The sequence below is a fragment of the Struthio camelus genome, chromosome 13, assembly GCF_040807025.1.
Source record: "Struthio camelus isolate bStrCam1 chromosome 13, bStrCam1.hap1, whole genome shotgun sequence".
Classification (NCBI taxonomy): domain Eukaryota; kingdom Metazoa; phylum Chordata; class Aves; order Struthioniformes; family Struthionidae; genus Struthio; species Struthio camelus.
Window position 1 is genome coordinate 22659185 of NC_090954.1, and position 9336 is coordinate 22668520.

A 9336-nucleotide genomic window follows, 5' to 3' on the forward strand; every position below is an offset into this window, starting at 1 on the left:
CCGGAGCAGGGGGATTACAGCCCCGGATAAAGCTGAGCCCATCAGCGTAGAGGCGCAGAGAGACCCCCCGCCTCTTTCCCTGCCTGCTTCAATCCCCGACACCCTGCCTGCCCAGAGCCCCTCGCCCCTAATCCCGCGGCTATATCGGCCGCCCCCACCGGGCACCCGAGCGCCAGCCCCTTTGCTCCGCCGAGGCAGATCGCCCAGAGGAGCGAGCGCCAGCCTCCCCCTTCCCTCGGGGCACGATCCCTCCGGAGAGCCGGCGGCCAGGCCCTCCCGCCCCCCGGGGCAGGTCCCCCCGCGGGAGGCGCGGGCACAAACTTTCCGCCGAGCGCGGAAGAGGAGGGGGAGGCGGGTGTGGACCGAGCCTCGGCTCCCCTCCAGCCCCCGAAGGGCAATCGATGGAGCCGATGGCACTTCCCCCTCCACCCCCCAGCCCCCCAGCCCCCCGCCCCGGTACCAGTCACGGTCCCTTCGCTGGACGATCCGCTCCCGCTGCAGCCCCGGTCTCCAGCCGCTGAGGCGCCCGGGCAGCTCCGCGCTTCGCCTCCCGCCGGCGGAAGGACCGCGGCCGGCGGCGCCGTCCCCAGGCGCTCGTTAGCGGGACGGTGCGGACGCGCCGAGCCCCGGGGCCGCCTGCCCGTGGCTGATTAGGGCGCGGATAATCTCCTAATGATCTAGTTAAGGGATCGGCAGGGCTCGGAGCGGCTTTAGTTGTGCAGTGATATTTTACCGCTTTTGTCTCTGCCTCCCGGTCCCCCGTGGACTCACGGAGAAAGGAACTGCCTGCCCCAACCACTCCCCCCCTTCCCCCAAAAGACTCTCGTGGGAAGCAGAGCGTGGGGGCGAGCGAGGGATGGGAGGAAGCGCGGGGCTGCGGAAAGGGGCATAGGGGCTGGAAGAGGCAGCTGGCTACGGAAAGGGAATTTGTACCCGGGGAGCCCAAATGGCCCCACGTGGAACGTGTCACGCGTGGGGATGCCGGCTAGGGAGTGGCGGGGGGGGGAGATGTGTGGTGTGGGAGCAGAATGACAGTGCAGGGCGAACAGCGGTCAAGAGCCGCGAGCCTGAGTCGCGCATGGTCTCGGACCCAGGGCCCCCGTGAGAGCAGTAGGCTGGGGATGACACCCAGTAAATGAAGCCCAAGCAGTGTCAGAAGCTCTGATCCCTGCCACCTGCTCCCTGAACCATCTTCCAAACGAGGGCCACCTCTATCTTCTCCCTCCTGCCCCCTAACCCCCAAAAGCGATCTATTTCCCCCTTATCCCTGATCTGACCCCACTATCTCTGATCTGGTCTCCCAGTCCTTGTTCTATCCCTACCCACCTCTGCCGGGTGCCTGGACCTCCTAGAGCCACTAGCGGGACGGTTGGGATACCACTGCCCCAGCAGCCCTCTGAGCACTGCCCAGACAAGAGGGGTATTTAGGGGGCCAGGGGCTTTATGGAGGAGGTGGGGTGGGAGGGAGTCTCATTTTCTCCCCTCCAGTCCTCTCCCATCTCTGACCTAGTACATGCAGGGAAATTCTTGGAGCTGCTCTTGCCCCTTTGTCTGCTTCAGATTAAAATATTCATTCCCCCCTCCTCCGGTGTAATCTGCTTCTGGAGGGATCCCTACCCCCCCGGCCCCCTCGCTTGCCCTGTGGAGTAACAGTGCCCATTGCCTCCCATTCAGTTCTGCCTGCACTTTCCAGGCCCTGCTGCTGGTGCACCCCCTCACCCCCCCCTGCATATCTCTCAGCTGCTCCCCAGGCTTACTGCTGCTTTGGGTAGGAGGAATCTGTCCCTCTCTCCTTCCTACCTTGCTTTCCTCCCGTGGGGGCCCTGTAGACCCATCCTGTTCCTCTTCTGCATGTCCGTAAACCTTGGGGCCCTTTCCTGGCCCCCCTCCCCCCACCCACTCTCTGTCTGTGCCCTAACCCCGTCAGGCACCAAGCCACCTCGCCACATGTGTTTTACCAACCACTGAAACTCCCTCTGCCTGACCAATCCTTCTTGGTCCTCCTCTCCCCCATGTTCAGGATCTCCGAGGACCCAGGTGAAAAGTGGTAGGCTTGGAAGAAAAAGCACAAGCTGGGAGGTGACCAAGGGGTGCTGCAGGGGGACGGGGGCTCTAAGAAAGAGCCTTTTGTTGGGGAGAGCACAGCAGAGGAGGGCAGACAGCAGGGCAGGGAAGATGGCATGAGGGCAGCCCAGTTCTTCCTGCTAACGCCCCAGTTTGCATCCTATAGATTTTAAGTTCTCTCTTGTGACTGGGTCACCCATGGGAGCATTCAGCTGTCATTCTTGTTCTCCTGGGGTGAGAAATCAGGGTGCAACTAGAAGCTTGTTTTTGGAAGAGGCTGGAGGCTAGAAGGTGGGGGGGGGGTCACTTGCTCTGAGATATCTTGGCACAGGCAGGTGGGAGCCTGGGTGCTGCAGGTTGGCACTGACGTGTCTTGGCAGGCCAGCAGCAGAGATCAGGGTGGGATGTAGCAAGAAATGCCATGGGCTAGGACTGACATGCCTTGGAAAAGCCATTCAGAAATCAAAGGGGTTCATCCAACTGCCTGCTGGCACCAAGCCTTGCTCAGCCACCACTGTCACTCCACTTTCCTGCCCACTGCATTGTGGGGCAGAAGAAGCATCTGAAAGAAAAAGGTGCCCCTATCAGAGCACGTATACCTTCCCCCAACTCTCCCAAGGGGCCCATGTGCCCAGCCATGCAAGTGGGTCTGCTGCTCCCTTCCTGCCGGAAGTGAGAGTAGTTATAGTTTGGGGGACATCACAGTAGGGGGCTCCCATTTGAAGGTCAGAATGGGCCCAGCTGTTTGCTGGCCCTGCAGCTGGTGAGTCACTCCCAGGTTACCTGTGCAGGGTCAGGAGCTAGGGACTTGGCTCTGCGAAGCCAAGAGGCTCTGTGCAGCAGGTGCCTTGATCATCGCTCCTTTCTGAGAGCATGTCTGAGGATCCTTCCCTGCATTCACTTGAGAAGATAAAAGAAGTGCCTTGAAGAGGACAGTGGCTGTCCTGGTATGTTTACCAGTGCTAGTGGGGCAGTCTGCCATCCCTTGGTTGCTGGGATGTAAAGCATTAAACATGCATCAAACCATGCTAACACCATATTGGTCTCCCCAGTACAAGAAAGACATGGGCAAACTGGAGCAACTTCAGCAGAGGCCACCAATATGGCTGGGCTCTGGAGCAAATGAGGTACAAGAAGAGGCTAAGAGACATGGGCCAACCTAGAGAAGAGAAGGTGAAGGGGCATTTAACTGACTTGAACTCTCTGAATGGAAGATGGAGCCAGTGTCCTCTCAGAGGTGCTCAGGTACAGGATGAGAAACAAGGGCACAAGTTGGAACAAAGGGAATTTGTGTTAGATAGTGGCAAAAAATCTTCACCATGAGGGTGGTTATATCCTGGAAAAGGGACCAGAGAAGGTTGGGAATTGCCATTCTTGGAGATATTCAACCCTCACCTGGATGAGACACTGAGCAACCTGATTTACTGGCCCTACTGTGAGCAGCGGCTGGACCAGAGACCTCCAGAGGTCCTTCCTGACCAAAATTATTCTGTGATTCTGAAAGCCCCAGGGTATAACAATGCAGAAGCGGCCCTGGAGGTGAAGGGAACTGATGCCCAAAGGTCTTAGTTCCAAGAAAGCTCAGCTCTTATGTTGGGCAAGGAGACATTACTTTTTGCAGGTCCCTGCCCCAGAGGTGGGAATAGGATGTAGTTGAGGAAGCCAAATCAAAGGCCACTATTGACAGGGTAAATTGGATTCTCTTGACCAGCCATACATAGGAATTAATCCCCCAACCCTTCTGACTGGCATGGAGGGAGGTTGAGACACAGACTCACCTTAGCTCAGAGCAACCCACCATAGTCATCATCTACTTCTGAGCATATTCAGAACATGTGGAGACAGGTCCTGGGTCACTCAGTTCCCTTTGCTCCCTGTAGGACACAGACTTCATTGGCAGCTCATAAAGAAGCTATCTCCATTCCTGCTTGAGAGGGGGAGATTTTTCTTGCCAGCCCCAGGCTGCAAGAGGAGCTGGTTCCATGGCTGGTATCTTGTTCCTCTTGAAGTAAGAGTTCAGACTCAAAGTAGAAGAAGAAGGGTTAAGTCTCCATTATTCTCAAAGCTGGGACTTATCCTCTCCCAGGCACCTCCTTTGGCCCCCTGCTAATGTCCTGTGTGGATGTTTCCACTCCTGGAACTCTGAGCAGGACTGTGGGGTCAGTGGGAAGGAAAGTCAGGCTGAACAATGCTGTGATCCTTGGAAGGGGGAAAAGAAGAGGCCTTGCGACAGAGAAGGTGATGTCACTCCTCTGTCATGCACCATGTGACTCATCTTGGAATATTGTACACAATGTCTGTGTCTGCAGATTTGAAGGAAGGTTGAAAAACTGATTTAAGGCTTGGAAAAATACCTTAGAGGGAGACACTTAAATGAAACAGAAAGAACTTTTTTTTTCGAAAGAGGCTGAAGGTGGCTTGACTGTAAGGCCAGAGAGTTGTCACAAGGAGGAAATGTCGGGGACTACAGGACATTTAAAGGCATAAGGATCCATGGCTTGAGGTTAGAGCCTTAGGCAACTTCATTCTTTGAACAGCAAGAGAGGATCAAGCCATTAGAACTGTTGATATGTCTCTGTCTTTTGGTGTCTGCAGGTCCACGTGGGACAGAAAATTTGGTTTCATCAAACCCATGTTTCCCAGTGTACCTGGATGAAATGGGAAGATAAGCCCTGGGGAGGAGGGTTCAGATTGACCTCACATTCTCCTGCAGAGAAACTGTTGCTGCTGTCTCCTCTGTGCTGGTGATCCCAGAAGGACTTCACCTGCTCTCTCCTATGAGAAGCAGGTCCTGTAGTCACAAGGAAACCTCCTGTCAGCTCCTAAAGAGCTCCAGGGAAGGGACCATAACATTGACAGTCTCCCTTGGCAGAAGGCCTCCATGATACTGTGTTTAGAGCCTGAAATCATGCCTCCTCTCCTCTCCTCTCCTCTCCTCTCCTCCCCTCTCCTCCCCTCCCCTCTCCTCTCCTCTCCTCTCCTCTCCTCTCCTCTCCTCTCCTCTCCTCTCCTCTCCTCTCCTCTCCTCTCCTCTCCTCTCCTCACCTCACCTGGCCTCACCTCACCTGGCCTCACCTTGCCTCGCCTCTCCCCTTTCCCAACCTCTATCCTCGAGGGTACTTGGCTGCATGCTCCACTCTCCAGGAAAGATGGACATGCTTTCAAGGAACAGGCCCACTTTTCTGGTAGAAAGCACAAGGGAAGGAACATATCTGTGGGCAACAGCAGGGTTTTTCCTGGACTGGTGTCATGGAGGAGCAGTGTCCACTCACCCACCTCCTGCCCAGTGTGGCATGGGCATGCGCTCACAGTAGCGCTCGCCTCAGGAGACCCACTACAGGAAGCCACAAGGGCAGGAGGCTGAATTAACACACCAGACTCTGGTTGCTGCAGCGCACTTTCAGGCAAGCTTAGAAAGATGCCTCAGTGCTAAATAGCAGTCAGGGATATGGAAGTTAAAAGGACTCAGGCAAGAAGGCAGAGAGGTGGGAGCTGGGGCTGATGTTCGTTTGTCACTCTCCCCACACATTTCCCTATATCAATGCCCAAACAACAAATGTATGCATGCATCTCTCTTCAAACTCCCCTATTTCTGGGCTAGGTTGGCGGCTTTCAGGAGAGAAAGGGAGAAAAAGGTACATTCTCCTTTGTCCCCACTCCTTCTCTTCAGCTATCTGTTCCCATGGACCCATCCTGGGTCTTTGGGGATGCCTCTCTGGAGAGGAAATCCCAGTTCTTCCAGTCCTGGACAGGTATGGGAATGTTTCCTCTTCTGAGCTCCCCCTCCATTTCCTTTTGCCATCCCTAGACTAGAGACCCTCTCCACCTTCCTTCCTCCCCTGACCCCTGCCAGGGACTGTGTGGCCCTCCATGATGCCTCCCGACATCCCTGTCTGCTCCTGGGAGCTTTGCAGATCCTCCAAGTCTCCCTTTCTCCCCCACCAGTCCTACTTCTTTTCTCTCTGTCTGGGAGATCAGTCACTGAGGGTGTCGACACGTCCAACTCCCCCGGGAAGATGGGGAGTGCAAAGCTGGGGGTGTTGTTATGCTGCAAGGAGGCAAAGCTGCCATGAGCAGGCGCTTTGATCTACAGACAATTACAGACGAGTGTAGGACCTCGCTTCGCTCAGCCGATAAATAATGGAATTCGTGCGTTGACACAGACAGATTCCCCCAAACTGTCAGTGAAAGGGAGACGGAGAGAGAATGAACAGGGAGACAGAGTGACTGGAGGGAAGGGGAGAGGAGCAGGGAGAGAAAGGGAAGAGGAGATCCTGTGGGAAAACAAGGAGAGATGGCAAGGGAGAAAAGAACAAGTTTAGGGAGGCAATGCTGATGGAGGGAAAAGGATAAGAAGAAGAAGAAGAAGGAGCATATGGAGAAAGGACAGCGACAAGGAACACATATTTGTTGAGGGGAAGGAAAATCAGACAGGAAACATGGGTAGAAGGGGTGGGGGGAGTGATATACAGCAGGCTGGAAGCAGAGAAAAAAATCTGAAGGTGGAAAAGAAGGAGGAGGAACAAAGGCATGCCAGTGTCCCCTGGGCTCCCCAGCTGCCTGGTAGATCACTCACTCCTGAGGGCAGGGACCATATTCCTGCTTCGGGTGTGCACAGCGCTCTGCAGAGTGGCCCTGACCCCCCTGAGGCTCTCAGCACAGCAAAGCCATGTAGCAAGAACACACATGTGATTTGATCAAATGATTCCCCTGGTGCACAGCCAGCAGCAGAAATTTACTCTAAGATCACAGCTCCTCAAAAGGGCTCCCGTGGACACCCTGTCCCCATGCCTTCCCTCCCCCGTTCCCCCCTGTTTCTCCCCATCACCCTCCCCATCTTCCTATTGCCTTGATCCTTCTTCAGCCTGAAGCTGTTTGTTCTCTGGCTGAGGACGATTTTTTAATGCCTCTCCATTGCTCATGTGCCCTGCCACAAGCCTTCCATGCCCATGAGTACCGCCACCGAGCCCAGCAGAAATGATCCTTCTAGCAGCCCTCCAGCCAAACATGGCCATGCAAACAGCTCTGATAGGGATGGGGTGAGCCACTGGGGTTGTCCCTGTCCTTCCCATTTGGAGCACTCAAGGGGACCATCACTTTCCCCTCAGCCCCATTTGTGGCTTAACCCAGCCCAGACATGAGTGTGTGGAGAATGGCCTGACCTGCTTAGGTTTCCAGGACAAGCACCACTTCACTGCTACTGTCCCCTGCTCCCTGCTTGGCTCTTTTCAGAAAATCACAGCCTCCAAGCTCTGGAGGGGAACTGAAAACCTCCCGCCCCAGGGAACCCACACCCAAGTCTCCAGTCCCCCACTGCCATAGCCCCTCCAGCCCTCTACGCTCCCCTCTTTGGAAATGCAGATTCCAGCCAGGGCTTGGACTGTTGTCCTCATTGGTACATAGCAGGATCTCCCACAGGGAGGCGTTCCTCTCCTTGGTGAGGAAAGTAGGACAGGTTGCATCCCCAGAGTGGGCTGGGCCAAGGGCCAACCCACAAGCAAGGCGATGGAGCTGGGGATGCGCTGGGAAGATGCAGAGCAGCCTGGGGGCACTGGCGAGTAGTGCCATCTTCTCCACCAACCTTGCAGGGAAGCAGAGGGCACTGGCCCAGCTGGATCAGGATGACACATAGGAAACAGGGATCTCTAGGGGTGTCCCTCCAGCCAACAGGCAGGAGGGCAGGCAGAAATACTGGCTCCAGGGCTACATATGAGGGTGTTGCAGTGGAGGGTTGACTGATGGGGCACAGAAGACCCGGGAGCCTGCCTTTATGGCCAGACCCTGCCTACATCCCATTCCTCCTACACACACACCTCAGCAGAGCTGGGGTTTGAAGGTAGATCCTCCTGGCACCGTGTTACTGGGTCAAAGTAGAGCGGGAGGGCAGTTTTATGGGGATGTCTCCCATGGAAGTGATTTAGCTTAATGATGGTGAATGGCAAGAACTGCTGCCTAACTGGGGCAGCATTAGCATATGGCCTGAGTAGTGGGAAGACTGGAGCCCCTGCCAAGCACTTACACAGCAGTTTGGGGGGGCGGGGGAGGGAAACAGGCGCAAACTGCTAAAAAGCTGGTCTTCTAATATCAACATTGCCAGTAAAGCCACTGAGGCACATCACAATTACACTGACCAAGGCACAGTAATGCATGGGGCCAGGCTGGGAACCCCCTGCTTCCCCTAGCTCCCTCTGGGTCCCTGGTGCAGGGCCAAACCCAGCTGTTTTACTGGTACAGTGGGAACCCTGGGCTGGATCTGACTGCTGCTTCTCCAGTCCTGAATGCAGTCAGAAGAGAGACTGCCCCAGCCTTGCCCAGGCAGGACAGCAGAAGAGGGCAGTGATGGGGGAGGCACAGCAGCCCCCTGGATGCCCCTGCCAAGAACGGGAACAGCAGCATCATGCTGCACATGGCAGGGCTCAGGCACTCTGCAGGGTTTCTGCCCCCTTGCCTCCCGGGACAAGGCCAGGGAAGTGAGCGCCTGGGAGAGAAAACGCAGTACGAGCAAAAGGGATTTTTGCTTTCTCTGGGGTCTGTCATGACGCTTGAGTGCTTGCCTGAGCATCACCATCAATATTTAATTTCATGGAGCAGGGATAGACTCGCTCAGGCTGACCACAGGCCCCAGCTCAGCCAGGACTGTGTGGTGAGCATATAGGTCTGCTGAACTGGGAGAGTGTGCCCACAGGGTCAAGGGGGAGGGCTGCATGCCATGAAGAACCACTCCATGGCCAGGCCAGAGCTGGCCCTGCACCCCTCTGCCCAGGCACTGAGACTAAGCACTGAGCCGGCTTCAGGCAGATCAAACCACATTCCCTGGGATACCTGACAGAGTACCCTGGCCTGGACATGGGAGACATGAGAAATGTCCCTTCCTGCTCTACCAGCCCCCATTTGGCCCAGTACAAACCAGTAGAAGAACTGCAATAAAAAGGGGGCACAGCCCTGGGAAGAGTGAAGCCAGAAGCAGCAGGCACAGAGCACCCTGGGGCTGTTTGTGAAGGGAAGCAGCAAGAAGAGTTACTGAGCTGGGCCCTGCCTCCCTCCGGATAAAGCCTAAAGCCAACCCATGTCCTGCAGAGGCACAGCCTGCCCTCTACCTGCCGGGCTACAGCTCAGCATGGAAACAAAGAGGGCTAATGAAGAGCCATGGAGAATCACTGTTCTGGTGCTGCAGATAGTGAGCAAAGGGTTAACCTCCAACAGCTGTAAGCAGCACAGGGAGCTAAGGGTTAATGCAGAGTGTGCAGGGAACGTTATCTGTCTCTTCTCTAA